Source organism: Schistocerca piceifrons, chromosome X, assembly GCF_021461385.2.
Source record: "Schistocerca piceifrons isolate TAMUIC-IGC-003096 chromosome X, iqSchPice1.1, whole genome shotgun sequence".
Taxonomy (NCBI): Eukaryota; Metazoa; Arthropoda; class Insecta; order Orthoptera; family Acrididae; genus Schistocerca; species Schistocerca piceifrons.
The window spans coordinates 505,046,656-505,064,279 of NC_060149.1; positions in this window are offsets into that span (position 1 = coordinate 505,046,656).

Here is a 17,624-nt window from a genome sequence, read left to right on the forward strand (position 1 = left end):
ACATCCTAGGACCCTAGCACAAACACCAGCAGGGAATTGTTATGTATTAACCATTACTGACCATTTTTCTCATTACATTTCGATGATAGCTTTACTGGACCAGAAAACCATGACAGTGGCCTGGGCACTAAGTAGCACGTGGATACTTTGACGTGGGATGCCAGAAACCATAATCACAGGTCAGGGCACAAATTTTAGCTCAGAATTAATGCAGCAGCTATGCAGGCTGTTGCACACTAAGAAATTATGGATGAGTGCTCTGAATCCTCAAGCTAACGGTTGCACAGAACGAGTCCATTGGACAATTCCAAAAATGTTGAGATTTACATAAATTCCCAGCATGATGACTGGGACATCCTATTGGCTAACGTCATTGCTGCATATAACTTGAAAGTTCACCAGAGCACAGGGTTATCCCCATATGAAGTAATTTTTGGGTGCAAAATGCCATCGTTCTTTAAGTTTTGCGTAGTCCCACAACAAGGAGACACCTCATATCAGTGAAGGATTTCGCTAGGAGATTGAAACTTGACTGGATACAAGTATAAAAAATGAATACAAAGGCTTTGGAGAAACAGGAAATGGTGCATGATGTAAAAGCAGTGTGAGTCAATGGCCTGTGTTAGCGAATCTTTACGTGCCGAAGGGGAAAACAAAGAAGTTTGTTTCATGGTATAATGGTCCTTACCAGTTAATAGAGATGATGTTGCCAGTCAACATTAAATTGCAGCTCCCCACCCACCCTATGATAGCCCACATAAGCCAAATTTGGCCATTTAAGGGGTGTGGACAATTTCCATTATGTGACCCCAGATTCTGTAGAAGGGGAGGGGGAGGGAATGATAGACAATGAAGAGAAAAAGGAAACAGAAAGCAAAGGAGACAGGATAATATGGTGAATCATTGGTATATGCTAAGACCTAGAGCAGTGATGTGGGACTGACATTAGTATTTTGTTTCCTTGCACGACGCACATTCCTACCCCCGGATGGGAGGAGATGGAAGCAGCATCCAGAAGCACATTCATCACATGGAGGAGGGATGGAGCATAGAGTCTTATCATGTTAGGCCTATTGTGCTACAGGTGTGGAGCCAAAGCAGTTAAGGTACATACTGTGTAGGGAAGTGTCATGTTTTCCAAGCAGATGGATGTGATTATGTAGGATCACCAGTGGACATTAAGCATAAATTGCAACATTTGGGCACTTGGGAACGAGATTTCAAGACTGGAAGAAACATTTGGGAAATTGAACAGCATGATGAGTAATCGATCAGCATATAACGGTACACAAGGAGAGTGCCATCTGTTACAATCGGAGTTTGCAGAGCTGCAGGTGTAACTATGACGGCTATGGAGTTGATCCTGTGGGTTAGATGGAAAAGAGGATGGTTGGACATAGGTGGTAGGATCCTAAAGACAGTGTTGGGACAACCAGTGCAGATGACTTTGCTAACATCAACAAGGCATTACAGGAAGTTCGGAAGAGGGGGATACTTCCAGCGGGTAGGACAGCACTGGTTATTTTTAGTGGCAGAGCCAACAGTAGATATTTGTACATGTTACAAGCAGGGCAAGTTAGATGGCACACAAAGGCTGGTACTGCAGGGTCAAGGATTAATACTCAATGGAACTCATTGTGAGATATCTGGACTGACTTTCCACTTGCCAGCTACAATAATGGGAACCATAGCCATCAGTATGGTCCATTTCTTAATTTATGTACCAGAGCTACTTTCCTCCTTTTTGTCCCCTGAATACCTGTCATTTCTTAACAATAGCATTGACAAGGACATGCTCATCTCTCTGGATCAGATTATCACCACTCAACATGGTCATGTTATGATGGAATGTCTCCTAGAGCACATAAAAAGCTACAGAAGTAAGCAGCAGTGGCAATAGGTAGTCACTGGTTCATCACCGTCAGCCTCTTGTGTATCCCTTGTGGTGACTGGAGTTATATATTTCTTGTCAAGAGAACAGCTGGCTAAATTCCACCCCTCCCAACTTCAGCCTATGGGTTCAAACTGATCAGAACAGCAAACCCTGAAAAGGCAATGTAATGATTGAATAATCATGAAGGCAAACCTGTACTATGATGTCAGTGATCAGTTATTGCTAAGTGTCTACTATGCCTTTTTTTGTACCCACTTGGCATGTGGCATTTTGCTACGGAGGAATTCTGCTGGAGCAAAACAAGGCCTCATTTGACAAAAGAAAGCAATCAGATGCATCTATGGAGTCATTAATAATGAGTCCCATACACCACATTTCAAAAAACTAAAAATACCATCAGTGACATTCCTCTTCATTCTCAGCTGTCTAATACATAAAAAAGATAACCAACACAGTCACAAACTATGACAATCTGTTTATCAACATAACACATACCTAAAACTGCACATCAATGTCACAGTTGCTGAACTTATAATAACTCAAGATACTTACAGGTACATGGGAATAAAACTATTTAACATGTAACCATTACAGGCACACAATGTGTCACTGAATATGTTTAAAAATGCAACACAGAAATGTATTAGAGAAAAACCATTTTGTACAATAGAAGAGGTGAAATGTGCCCTAAAGAGGATCTTAAATATTAATATAGTTTCATTTATATTAGACTTACATATGTGAATATATTGAATACATCACATGCAGCATGATGGACAATTTTGTCTCATTATAGACAATAATGATCTACAATGTCTTTTACATTGTGTATGTTATGTATTTAATTGTATATGCAATGTACACAAAGGATGCCATTAATTGCATTTTAATGCTTAAAGATGGACAATAAATAAATCTAAATCCAGTATGAAACATACTGACATTTACCTTAAGAGATTTAGCACATCCTCAGAAAACCTAAATATAGATGGCCACAGTGGGACTTGAAGCACCATCTTCCTGAAAACTACTTGAGCAACTTTAACGCTGTGTGCCTTGTAATGTGCTTGATTATGGGAGTGAATTTTAAATATCAGAATGCAGTCATGCTCTACAGACATAACAGGATGATAGATATTATTACATACATTGAGTGCAAAATGTATTCAGACTCCTATTACACTGGTGTGCAAAAAGTAAGGATGAAAGTATCTTTCATATGATGTGTCACTGCCAAGTAATACAGGTCGATGAAACTTAGACTGTACATAGAAAGAACTACTATAGTGTAGTACAGATGGTAACTGGAAGAAATATGCAATGAGGCAAACAGAAATGACACTTTTGTTGAAAGACAATCATTACACTCAAGTCATCATGATATACAATGGCCCCTGGACATTAGAAAAGGTGGGACAGTGTTCTTAATAGGGTGTCTGGTCACCACAGATGGCAGTGCCCACTCTGCAATGTGCTCCTATGCTGGCCAAAGGGTTGGTAAGGAGTTCTTATGGTAGAGCATTCCATTCCTCCATCAGCAAGACTGGCAACTGCTGGATGGTCCTGGGTGCCTGTGGACATGTTGCAATACATCTCCCAAACACAGAACATATGTGCTCAATGGAATTTAAGTCAGGGGAATGAGTAGGCCAGTCCATTCACTGAATATCCAATCATTGCACACTCTCCCCCACCTGCACTATTCGATGTGGCCAAGCACTGCCATCCATAAAAATGAAGTCAGGACTGAATGCACCCCTGAAGAGACACATGTGGGATAGGTGTATAGTGTCACACTTTGACTGGTATGTGTACCATGTTCAAAAATCTGAAACATAATAAATCCCTACACCAAAACACATGGACCACCAAAACGATTATGTTTAACAATGTTCCTGGGTGTGTTAGATATTCCCACCCCTCATTGGTCCAGTCCCTATGCTCTTGGCAGCATCACAAACAGTGTCGCCAATGTGTGGCTGTCAATGGAATACAACATGGTGGTCATTGAACAAAGAGACTGATTATAAAAAAAAGTCCACAATCTGGCCCATACGGGTCAAGAGCTACTGACCGACTGCTGCTTAATCCTCTGTCATGTGGCATCATGTGGATGCAATATGGAGGGGCAGGAGCCAGCAAACTGTTCTCCTGATCACTGTTGGCTTTGTCGACCTTGGAGCTGCTACTTCTCACTCAAGCACCTCTTCAATTGGCATCATGAGGCCCAGCACATTCCATTCAATCTGTCCCACCACAAAAAAAATCCCTACTACTGTGAGGAATCCAACCCAGGTCCTCTGCACAGCAGCCAGACACTGACCTTTTTTTCTCTTTCCTTACTTTGTATGTTTCTTCATCATTTTTATTCTGTGGCTCCATATTAATATTACATGACAGCTCTCAAATTCCAATGATGAGAAATTTACTTGATTTTTTATTACTCTCCTGAACAAATATGCTGAGCTACAGTACCAGCAGTCCACTGAATTATGGAAGCAGACAGTGAATTATAGGGGAACCAACAATTTAACATTAACAAATTATTGCCAGAAGTGAAAGAAGCAGTAAGTGATAGAAATATCACAATGATCAACAATGGAGTAAGCAACAGACCATCAGATTGATAGTTTGCCACAAACAAACTGATTCCCAGAGACAATCAAGCCACATTATCTTTGTATCTGTCTTTAGTTTTTTAAATGCCGTTTACTTTTCTGGCACCCATTTTCACTAAATCTATTTATCACAAATCATCAACATACAGTTAAAATAATACGTCTCAATTTAAAACTATTTCTCCTCTGTTTATGTAATTCATTAAAAATTTCTGAATCAGTATTTGTCTCCATGCTCAATCCTTCTATGTAATTTTTATTAACAATTTTTTATGTTACATGTAAAGACAAGTACCCTCCAGTTGATTTCTGCTATTTTTAGTCATTGTCCCTAGAATTAGGAGTTCTTGTAAGCTGCTTGGAGTTTACACATAAGAAAACATTACAAAATATCCCTATTTGCTGTCTTATCTTCTCTATGTTTACTGACCCTTGCACTCAACTCCAAAATCCTAATGTCCTACTTCATCAGTAATTGTGGCATGTAGCACATATAGACCTCATGACCTACAATCTTGAGAAATGATGATAGTTTATCAAACAAAAGTACTACACCTGGAGATATATTTCTGTCAACCAGCAAATTACAACCACTTGTAGAGTAATTACTAGAACTTACCAGTCATGTTACTGCATAAAATGTCATATGTTCTATTTTTAATAAATTATTAGTTTTGAACAAATAAATGTGAGCACTTTTGAAAATGCACACAATATTCATTAAACATATAGAAAAAACCATCTTTAAAAATGATTTTCCCATAAAACTGAATAATGTTATAATTCATTTTCATGCAATCAAACAATAACCTGAAGAATATGTCAAAAATTTATGTACTTGTACCAACATGTGGCACACCTTGAAATGTCACCTTTTGAGTTATGCTGACATATAACTAGACACCTTTTTGTAAATTCACATTTTTTAATTCAAGATAACTGAATTCTAGCAACAGGAGATAAAGATTTTATTCCTTTAGATGAAGCATCTAAGGTACGAGATACTCCTCTTGTATACTGAAATGGAGCAGATAAAATTTTTCTAATGGTAAATGAATTCATGAATAGTAAAAATAAAGATTTAAATGAAAAATTAGCATCAGTTGCTGCAAGGGAATTACACGTGCGAAAAGAAAAGTTAGAATTGTGAGTTTTATGATTTTTTGTCAGTAGAAATGAAGAATTTCAGTATGGAATGTACTGTTACTCTTAGAAAAATTAATGAAGAACTCCAAAATTTACCGATTCTTGGAGAATGTGTAACAGGTGAGTTATTGTGTGTTAATGATTACCATAATAAATACCATATTTCCATTGCTTCTTAGCTGTGGTTGCATATATCCCCAACATGTTCACAGCAGCTCCTAATTCTTGCACTTCCTCATCAGTTATTATTTTGCATCACTTATCTATAATTTCTTAATCACCATCTAATTTTGATCCTTCCAACATACGAATAAACGCTTTTAACCCCAACACTTAAACTAATTTAAAAGTCTTACCCTCATATAATTACATCTAAAATCTCATTCTAAAAATAGTTTGTGCAAAAGCAGTCCATAACCCAGTTTATAAGTTCCTACTATGCAGTGCTCACTATATACAGTGTTTCATTTGCAAAACTTTTGCTGGATCTCACTGGTGAGGTGGTATTCTGATGTCTTTGCCACTGCTACCAAGTGCTGTCTTTGTCATTCAGCTGTAATGATCATGATCAAAACTTACTCTGCATCATTGTATCAGTCTTCCTTGCTGAAGATTGTATCCAGAAGTCAACCACGTGTCTTATTAGTGGGTAACACAGTGTGACAGAAAGCAGGAGCAATTCGGATTGTGAGATTCTACATTTCTTTGAGTCCTTTTGTATTACACTCTCAAAATTTTAACTCATGTGATTTATTCATTCTTTTCATTCAACAAAATTATCTTATTAATTTGTTAAATTTCTTAAAATAATCCATTGTCGTGCATAGGCTGTTTTTTTTTATTTTGAAATAAAAACTTTATTTCTTTGTTTGTTAGACACACTAAAATTATACTATTCTTACAGAATATTATGACCCACTTTAATTCTTAATTCAGTTAGTTGATAATTAAACTTTACTTTACAATCTGATGTATGATGTACTGTAGATATGGTTGGGCTCTACCAAAACTATGGTTTGATAGTTTTGGTACATTACATAAATGATATAGTAAATGGTAGTCTTACTGGTAGTACTGGTATAATTGGCAAGGAAAGAAACATAAAAGAATGTGTAAGAGAGAAACTAGAGCTGACAAATTCTCTTCATTTTTGTGTGTGTGTGTGTGTGTGTGTGTGTGTGTGTGTGTGTGTGTGTGTGTGTGTGTGTGTGTGTGTTCCCCCCCCCCCCCCCCCCATATAATTAGAACCCCACATCATTCAGTGTTAGTCTTCTATACTACATCCTTACAGAATATCAATAGCATTTTATGAGCAATGAAAATTAGTTGAATACGTAACTTTTGCACTTTCATGTAACCAAAGTAATTGCTTTTGATAAAAGTACAGTTTACATGCACAAACAAATAAAAAAACAATTATTGTTGTTATTTTGTACTCAATAGGACATTCTTCATCATAATCAAAGGCAAAAGTTTCCTGTTATTATTGATAACTACAAAAGCTGTTAATGAATAACATAAACATGTTTTATATAAGTTTGATGAAGTATTGAAGTGATGGTTGATATATTTTTGGTTTGCAGTTTTGTTTATTTTACCTTTGTGTTGAGGAAATTGAATTTTCTACTGCTGTATGATAAATTCATATTGTTTTCTTCATTTTTACTACAACATCCCTCTGCTTCAGGTTACAAATCAACAGTTTTCGAATAAACCCTGAATTAAACACTGACGATTTCAGTTTTTTCTATAAATACTGTTTATTTTTAAGTAAGGATAACAAAAATGTTCCACAGGTTGCCTGGCCCTTTATATATCCTCACTCAGTTTCTAGACAGTTCATCACTGCTGGTTTTTAGGGGATATAATAAGACATTGATTGCCTACATAAAGAAAGCAATCTTTCTGAGGTAACGCCTGATAGAGAAACACACCCAATGTACAGATATGCTGATATGATCTTAACCGACCAAAGCTACTAGGAAACTGCCATGCCCTGTGCTTACTTATGGCACTCCATGGTAGCCTATGGTAGTTTCGCAACTATAACTGTGCACACACAAAACTTCCACACATGCCCACAATCACTCCAATGCAATTTCTTTTAAGAGCTCAGTCAATTGTTCTGAAAATAATGGGAACATGATCATAATGGCTGAAAAGTTGGTACTCATTTTTTCAGAAAATTCTACACCTAAGGGGTCAGCTGCCACACTGCATAGCCTGCCTGGAGGGTGGTGAACTCACAGATACAGCACTCACACTATGAGGTACGTTCAGTCACGGCTGTCGTAAACGGGACATTGTTGGTTGTGCAAGCTGAGCCCTAAGCCATCCTCACACAAGACATGGAGGTAAGCAGGGATGTTGATGTGAATGTGATTTCCAGTGTAAATGGTGAGTGCTCACAACCACTTGCATAGAATGTACTTGTCAATATGATCTATGTCTGCAGCACTCTGCAGTGGCATTTATTACCAATGTATTCCTTGTCAATCTCAGAGATTTTCTTTCTCAAAATGTAGATGCTGGAAATAGCTATGGCTGTGAATCCATTGACATCTCTAGAATGTTCTTCATAATTTTCTCCCTCTATCATTGAAAATACCTTGCATATTTATTCAAGTCAAAATCTAATAGAATAGATGACAATTATCATTAAGAAACAAAAGAGAAAAATAATTATTAAGTTACACTACTGTTGCCCAAAATGATGCAATATCAACTGCACTCAGAGTCATGAACAGAAGTTCTTCTGTACAAGATGCAGCGCATAGTTGACAGACCAGTAAGTGTTCCACGGTGTGTTTGTCTCCTCAGTCACAGTTGCTGGTATCTGTTCAGATATGCCATTTCTGGAAATTGTTTCTGGATCTTCCAGCTTCACAACAAAGACAGTTAAGTGACCTCTGCACAATCCAACTATGTTCATGGCCAGGTGGGAGGGTCTCCAAAATGGCTGTCCACATAGAGTTATTCTCAAGTCATAAAATACACAACTGTTTCCTGCTGTTGTTTGCAAGGCTGAACTGGTCTTGAAGAAATTTTTTCTGGACCTGAACCTTGGGGCTGTTGGCACATTTTCATGCAATGGGTGGTTTGCTTGATAAGCTTGATTTGTTCTCTCTGCATTGGCAGCTACTTCAAGGTGAATATCTGGTGGCACAATGCATGCAAGCTGGTAACTTTACAGATGGCATAGGTTTCAGACATCCTGTGATAAGCCTACATAATTCATTGAGCACTTTATCAGTTTTATGTGGGTATATGTGTACCAAACTGGGCAGACATACTTTGCAGCACTCTAACATGTTGCTAGCACCATCATTATATGGGGTTTGTAGTCAAGAGCCTCAAGTACTACCAGCGATCTTGTGGAGGATATTATGTCAGGTTTCCACTTTCACTCTCTTATCCTCACAGCACTGCTTGTTCAACAGAGAACAATCCCGAGTGACTCCCAGATATTTTGGATGGGGTGTATTTACTAATTGTATTCCTTGCTGTGTGATAAGCTTGCAACATGCCTGATTGTGCTTAAGATGAAATGCATACTGCTTGATTTTAGATAGATTACGTGAAGTTGATTGTTAGAGTAGATGACATCTAACTCTCTCAATGTGTTGATCAGGTGGGTTTCAACATCTTCAATAGATGTCTCTTGACTTGCTAAAGCCAGATAATCAGTATAAAGGAAACTATCTGTGTTTGGTGGAAGGAGTTGATCATTTGATCATTGGTGCAGATGTTGAATAACAATGGTGAAAGAGCACTTCCTTGTGGTAAGCCACTTCTTTGACATTTCCATCAAATACACTGGCCCTAAAAGTCCATATAAAATCTCTTGCTTTGGAGTAAACTTTGTAGTGAAACCATAATTTTTTGCTAACCCTTAGATCTTCTGTGACTGTGTATGGTGACTGACAGCGTCACAAATAGCAGTCAGGCTATTAAAAGCTACTCCAGTCATTTTCTGGGTTTCAAAGCCATCCTCGCATGAGATTGAGGACCTGAAATGTACAGCTTTTGATCATTGGTGCAGATGTTGAATAACAATGGTGAAAGAGCACTTCCTTGTGGTAAGCCACTTCTTTGACATTTCCATCAAATACACTGGCCCTAAAAGTCCATATAAAATCTCTTGCTTTGGAGTAAACTTTGTAGTGAAACCATAATTTTTTGCTAACCCTTAGATCTTCTGTGACTGTGTATGGTGACTGACAGCGTCACAAATAGCAGTCAGGCTATTAAAAGCTACTCCAGTCATTTTCTGGGTATCAAAGCCATCCTCAATAAATTGCATGAGATTGAGGACCTGAAATGTACAGCTTTTTCCTGATCTAAAACCTGCTTCTTGTAGTATTACAACATGAATCAAACAATTCAGCAACATTCACTAAAAGATTTTGAGCATATGATGCAACAGGGATATTGTTCCATAGTTTTTTGGCTCAGTTGACAATTTTCCATGTTTTAAGATAGAAATTACATGAGATTTGCTTCAGGTTTGGGGAAATTACAGACTTTTATACAGTTGTTGAAAAGTGCCAAAATCCAATCTCTCACTTGATAATGAAAGTGTTTGATCTTCTCCATTCTATTGTCATCTACCCCTGCTCTTTTGCTGGAATTACAATTGTTTATGATTGCATTTAGTTCTTCATGCGAAAAAGCTGTAACAGTTCATGGGTCTCCAGTGAAGCTGGTTCCTGAGTGTGGTGCCCTGGTTTAGAAAATTCAGGTACTGAACTGACTATCAGTACTCAAGAAGCAGTTCAGTGACTATGAGCTATAAGTTTACATGCAGTTATTGGATATGGGAGGAGAAAATCCTGAACAACATTCTAGGTTTGTCAATTACTTCAAAGATTCTTAACATGATGAAATGAGAAATTTAAATGTCAATGACAGCATATTTAAGAGTTAAATGAAGCTTCAGACATTTGTAAGAAATTAGAATTATTAGCCCAAGTAAGAATCAAATACTGATTTCCAAGTTAGAAATGGACTACACTTTCAAATGCATTATATCCGCAAGTCACAGAGATATCATCAAACTTGAATTTCTAACTTATTTGCTCCTATACCTTCCAGCTTCATATCAAGCTTAGTTTTCACTTCTAAATTTTGAGCAGAATGCACAAAAGCATTGTCTGAGTAAATACCTTTGCATTTAATATGATACTACTTTTAACATGCTGTTCATTTACACAGTATATCTTTGGATGACGTGTAAAGTTGCAAAAAACGACTTTCCTGCTTCACTGATGTGAGTTGCAACCCTCTGCCACCAAAGGGCTCCAAATTGTAGCATGTAACAGTAGTGTGTACCATAACTACACTCCTGGAAATGGAAAAAAGAACACATTGACACCGGTGTGTCAGACCCACCATACTTGCTCCGGACACTGCGAGAGGGCTGTACAAGCAATGATCACACGCAGGGCACAGCGGACACACCAGGAATCGCGGTGTTGGCCGTCGAATGGCGCTAGCTGTGCAGCATTTGTGCACCGCCGCCATCAGTGTCAGCCAGTTTGCCGTGGCATACGGAGCTCCATCGCAGTCATTAACACTGGTAGCATGCCGCGACAGCGTGGACGTGAACCGTATGTGCAGTTGACGGACTTTGAGCGAGGGCGTATAGTGGGCATGCGGGAGGCCGGGTGGACGTACCGCCGAATTGCTCAACACGTGGGGCGTGAGGTCTCCACAGTACATCGATGTTGTCGCCAGTGGTCGGCGGAAGGTGCACGTGCCCGTCGACCTGGGACCGGACCGCAGCGACGCACGGATGCACGCCAAGACCGTAGGATCCTACGCAGTGCCGTAGGGGACCGCACCGCCACTTCCCAGCAAATTAGGGACACTGTTGCTCCTGGGGTATCGGCGAGGACCATTCGCAACCATCTCCATGAAGCTGGGCTACGGTCCCGCACACCGTTAGGCCGTCTTCCGCTCACGCCCCAACATCGTGCAGCCCGCCTCCAGTGGTGTCGCGACAGGCGTGAATGGAGGGACGAATGGAGACGTGTCGTCTTCAGCGATGAGAGTCGCTTCTGCCTTGGTGCCAATGATGGTCGTATGCGTGTTTGGTGCCGTGCAGGTGAGCGCCACAATCAGGACTGCATACAACCGAGGCACACAGGGCCAACACCTGGCATCATGGTGTGGGGAGCGATCTCCTACACTGGCCGTACACCACTGGTGATCGTCGAGGGGACACTGAATAGTGCACGGTACATCCAAACCGTCATCGAACCCATCGTTCTACCATTTCTAGACCGGCAAGGGAACTTGCTGTTCCAACAGGACAATGCACATCCGCATGTATCCCGTGCCACCCAACGTGCTCTAGAAGGTGTAAGTCAACTACCCTGGCCAGCAAGATCTCCAGATCTGTCCCCCATTGAGCATGTTTGGGACTGGATGAAGCGTCGTCTCACGCGGTCTGCACGTCCAGCACGAACGCTGGTCCAACTGAGGCGCCAGGTGGAAATGGCATGGCAAGCCGTTCCACAGGACTACATCCAGCATCTCTACGATCGTCTCCATGGGAGAATAGCAGCCTGCACTGCTGCGAAAGGTGGATATACACTGTACTAGTGCCGACATTGTGCATGCTCTGTTGCCTGTGTCTATGTGCCTGTGGTTCTGTCAGTGTGATCATGTGATGTATCTGACCCCAGGAATGTGTCAATAAAGTTTCCCCTTCCTGGGACAATGAATTCACGGTGTTCTTATTTCAATTTCCAGGAGTGTATGTTAGTGCATGAGAAACGGCATGCTGTAATCAAGTTTCTACCCTCAGAAGAGTTCATCCACACATGGAGCATCCTCTCCTTCTGCATGACAATGCCAAGCCACACACAATAACTGTGACATCTGCAATAGCAAGTGCCTTGGGTTCAGACATTGATCATCCTCTATACATTCATGATTTGGTCCCATCTGATTTTCATCTGTTTCCAAAACTTAAAGAACACCTTTGAGGACGTCTCTTTGATTGTGATAAAGCAGTGCAAGCAGATGTGAGGTTATGGTTCTGTCAACAAAGTCAACATTCTACAGTGACAGTATCAACAAACTGGTCTCTCGTTGGGAGAAATGTGTTCATTGTCAGGGTGACTATGTTGAGAAACAAATATGTAGACACGAAGAATAAATATGTAGAATGTTAATAAAGTTTGTTTTACTTAAAAAGCTTTAAGAGTTTTCACATATAAAATCCAGAAGCATTACTTTTCAGCACACCCTCATAGAAGAATTAGATTAGCTTTTGTAGTTAAGTGTATTATTTCTGTAGACTATCTGTTGGAATATAAGGAAGAATGTGAGTCCCATAATCTCAGCAGTGGCCTTGGAGTTCAAGTCTTCAAATTCCTTTAACCCTCCATTACTTGCGCGAAAATTCATGACACGGTCACTCGCGCGGATGACAGGCGTCATCCACAAAGCAAGCGGTCTATTTGTATACTTTGAACGGCCTTTATGACTGATTTTATAGTTTGTTATTAAATCTAAATATAATACATTTAATATTTGTACACAGTATAATATATTCTAACATTTGAAACAGTTCGACCATTTGAAGAACAATATCTTCAGCTGAATTACTGGCATTACATGGTCCCTCTGGTTGCTTACTGACGTACGGTACTAAATTCAAAGTGTAAGCTGTTTTTACATCAACCAAAGCAAACACTTTTAACCCATACTTTGCTGGTTTGCTAGGGATATATTGCCTGAATGGAATCGGCAGTTTCCTCTAAATGCCAAAAGCTGTTCATCAACAGTAAGATATTTACTAGGTGAAAAATAGTTTTGGCAGTTGTTTGTGAATAGTTCAAGTACCTCTCTGATAGGAGCCAACTTGTCAGTCTCTCTGCAAACACCTCTATCACAGATATTATCAAATCTAAGACATCTCAACAGAAACCTGAATAGGTTTTTCACTTATGCATTAATAACATGATTCAAGTCCGTTTCCCTTCGAGTTATCCCACAATTTCGATATACTCTTCCTAGAACATCTCAAAAATCCACACAGATATAACAAAGCAATGAAAGCTCTGATATCTATCACATCTGTTTCTTTAGCATCCCTTTCCCTAGAGAAGTTACCATGAACTTCACCGATGGATATATTAGTGCATTTTGTGACAATGCTTATTATGTTTTTATTGAAGAACAAATTCAGAATTTCTATTTCTGTCTTTTTTATACTAGCTTGATTTTTTGGTCCAGGCAAAAGCGTAATAATATTACAAGATCTGTTTCTAACAATGGTAGGATATTTATTTTTCCTCCATTTAGTTATTCCATCTTTCCCTAAAAGAAATGCATCCTCTTGAGTTACTCCTTCCTGTGACTCATATTCATCGTTCTCTGGCACTTCTTGTTCTGTTCCTGAATCATGACCGCTTTCATGAACACAGTCCTCAGTCTCTGAGTCAGCGCTATCACTGTGAGCATCTTCGTCACTCAGCTCATTGAACCATTCCAACCATACATCAGGATCTCTACTAAACTCTGTCCAAGGTTTTTTTGCTTTTGACATTTCTTCCACAATCTAAAAATAAAGAGAATACTAGGTAACATGGAAGGTAACTGCAGTCAGTTTCAATAAGTCCAAATTTATGCACATGAAAGATCAATTGAATCTAGGAAAGCAATAAAATAATACAGACTTACTTTGTTTCACATTGTGGCAGCAGAGCTTGCACAGATGACTGGTGTCCTCCAGACTATAATAATGTTTCATAAACAATGTATCTTTCATAACTGAAAGTCAACAATGATTGGAGCTAACTGCTGGAGAGTTAACAGAAAGGTACTGAAAATGGCGTGATATCAATCCTGCCCTGTCAGACAAAATTGAGCAGAAAAGTCATGTGGATGACAAGTGTAACCTGTGTGAGTGACAAAGGGTTAACAACTGCATTGTAGTGGGTACTTTATGAATGGTATTGGCCCAAATATATGCTGTACCTGCTCTCAGTGGAGAAAAATTTATATCACACTACATTTTTACAAAGATAGTCACAATATGACTACTCTTAATCACATTCCAATACTATAATGTAAATAAGTGTGGCTTCATGGTAAAGTGCCAGACTACGAATGCAAACGGCTTGGGTTCAGTCCTCAATCGGTCTTAAAATTTTTCTCTGCCATTTACTTCTTTCATCTCTGCAGCCTGTGTGATAGTGAAGTATTTCATTAGAGAGAAACACATCACTTCTGCTCATAAATTTGCAGCACCAACCAGTATACAATTAGGATCCTACATGTGTTATGTTTAAGATCTTCAGAATTTGCAGGTCTTTAATTGGATTATTTTTCAAGAGATAGGTGTCCCATATCTTGTACAAAGGAAAGAACCCTAGCTACAAATTTGGGATATTTCCCACCTTTTAGCCCTCATGAGGAGAACATGCAAGTGCCATCATTTGATTTCCCAGAAACTTCACTCAGTGGAAGAGGCGTCAAAACAAGCGAAGACGCGTCTCAACTTATCCATAGATACTTGACCATTTCTGAGAAAATGATGCTCAAAGCTTTCAAGGTACTTCATATGCCTTTTAGGGAGTAAACAGTTCAACCGAAGCAGTGGAACGTGGATAGTGTAACAACTTCACAGTATTGCACCCCATGTTCAAAACCCAATAATTATTTCTATTTTTAGTTTTATTTTCCATTTATCTACCCACGTCCATAGAAGATTACTACATCAGCGTTTTCCATTGTGCGTTGAAATATTGTCCTTATTCATCTGCTAATTGTATGTCTTGTGAATGCATTACAAAAAATAAATGAATGGAAAAATTATTTGAGATTGTTTTCGGTGAAATTCCTGTAGTATATCTTGATTCAGAATCAATTGCAAGCACCGATTTTTGGAAAAGTGATCTGTTACATGTGGTTTGCCATGAAATACCTGCCAATGTGTGAAAACTTCAGCTACAATAATGACATTTCTTTCCCGAGTGAGATTCATATGAAGAAATGTCACTCTGGCAATCCTGCCTTTGTGCAATGTTCATGCTGTTTGGAACTTCTATGTTTAGAATGTTTCCATGATAGGTGTCATCCAAGGGCATGCACCAAATCTTCCTGAAGAAAAGATGTAAGAATTAAGAACTGATATAAGAATTTAGAAAGATTGTAATTCTTAAATATACCACACACATATATAATAACTGTATGTCACTTAATGTGAAACCCACTTGTAATTGTATAATTAATATAATGCTCTTGTTTCTCCTAACTTGATGAGAAATATTTGTGTAGTAACCTACTACTAAAATTAGTAAATAAATGAAAAAACTAAAATAAAAAGAATAATCATACTTGAACATGGGATGCAAATGTGAAAGGCCACGATGCTAGCCACTGTACCCTCAGTTGGGCAGAGCTGATCACATTCCAAACAGCATCTAAATAATGTTGAAAACTTTGACAGTCATTTTCTCAGAAACAGTCAAGTATCTACTGATAATCCAAGACACATGATTGCCTATCTTGGCTCCTCTTCTACTGAGCTAAGTTTCTGGGAAATTGGCTTGTGGCACTTCCTGTGTTCTCCTCATCAGTAGGATTGAGTTTGCAGCTAACTTTCCAGCGCCATTCAACACCACATGTCAAATGTGTACAAATAATTCTTTCGGCCAGCATCTCTATTAGATTTAATCTCTGCATAACAAATAACCACAGGTTTAAAATTTGGATCATAACTGTTTCAAACTCCATAGTTTGTTGATGCTTTTCATTCAATAATAACATTCATTGACAAAAAGTTTTCTTTTTAATTACAGTAAAGTTCGGCCTTTTCTGTCATGTAAAATAACAGAACCATGAGCATGATAATAGTCACTTCCAGTGCCTAAATGAAGTCAACAATCGAATACAGGTACATTAGTGATCTGGACCAGCTACACACGAGTAGGGGTTGGGGTTGGTTTGGGGGAGGAGACCAGACAGCGAGGTCATTGGTATAATCGGATTAGGGAAGGACGGGGAAGGAAGTCGGCCATGCCCTTTCGAAGGAACCATCCCAGCATTTGTCTGGAGCGATTTAGGGAAATCATGGAAAACCTAAATCAGGATGGCCGGACGCGGGATTGAACCGTTGTCCTCCAAATCCACACGAGTAGAATTAAGTATCCACAGCCAGATGCCTTGACTGGTGTAGCATAGTTTGAGGGCCACGAATAAAATTCAGAGGACACCGTTAATTAAGTGCATATCATTACTTTCATATAACTTATGCAATGTAAGTCATGCCAGGAAAGTTGTCTGAAGCCATTAATGTTTTGTGTTCCATATTGAACCAGTGTTTTCAGTTATGTTTCATGGCAATTTTGGGAGCACGTCATAATTTATGTAATATGTTTACAAACAATGCAAATATCATATGCGAATCATGGGTGTATGTGTGTGTGTGAGGAATTCAATATGTATTTGAGGCTGGCTGAGGTGGCAGAATTAAAAGAAAAAACACACATGGTCTACATGTTTAGCTCATACTACAGCACTCCTCTTGTGAAGCTTAATATGAATTGTGATGCACTCTTCACAGTCATTGCCACAGTTCTTTGTCATGGACTCTTTGTGGCAGACTTCTTCACTGTGCCATACAAAGAATCATGCCCACATCTAGGTTTGATTCAAGGAAAGCAGCAACCTGAAAGTTGAGTCATCTGCTGTGCTGTTGAAAGAACGTACTGTATGGAAACAAAGAAAGTTGCTCAAGTACTTTTCCAGAAAACATTTTCCATAATATATAAAAAATACAACACCAGATATTTTGGATTTGTATGTTTTTTCACTATGCAACTATTCTCAAACGATTTCAGGGTAAATACTTGTTAAAAATATAGAAGTATTTCAAACTGTCAGTCTCAAATCACAGCTTGATGATGAAGTGGTTGTCTTTTCGTTATTTGTCACATTATACTTCAAAA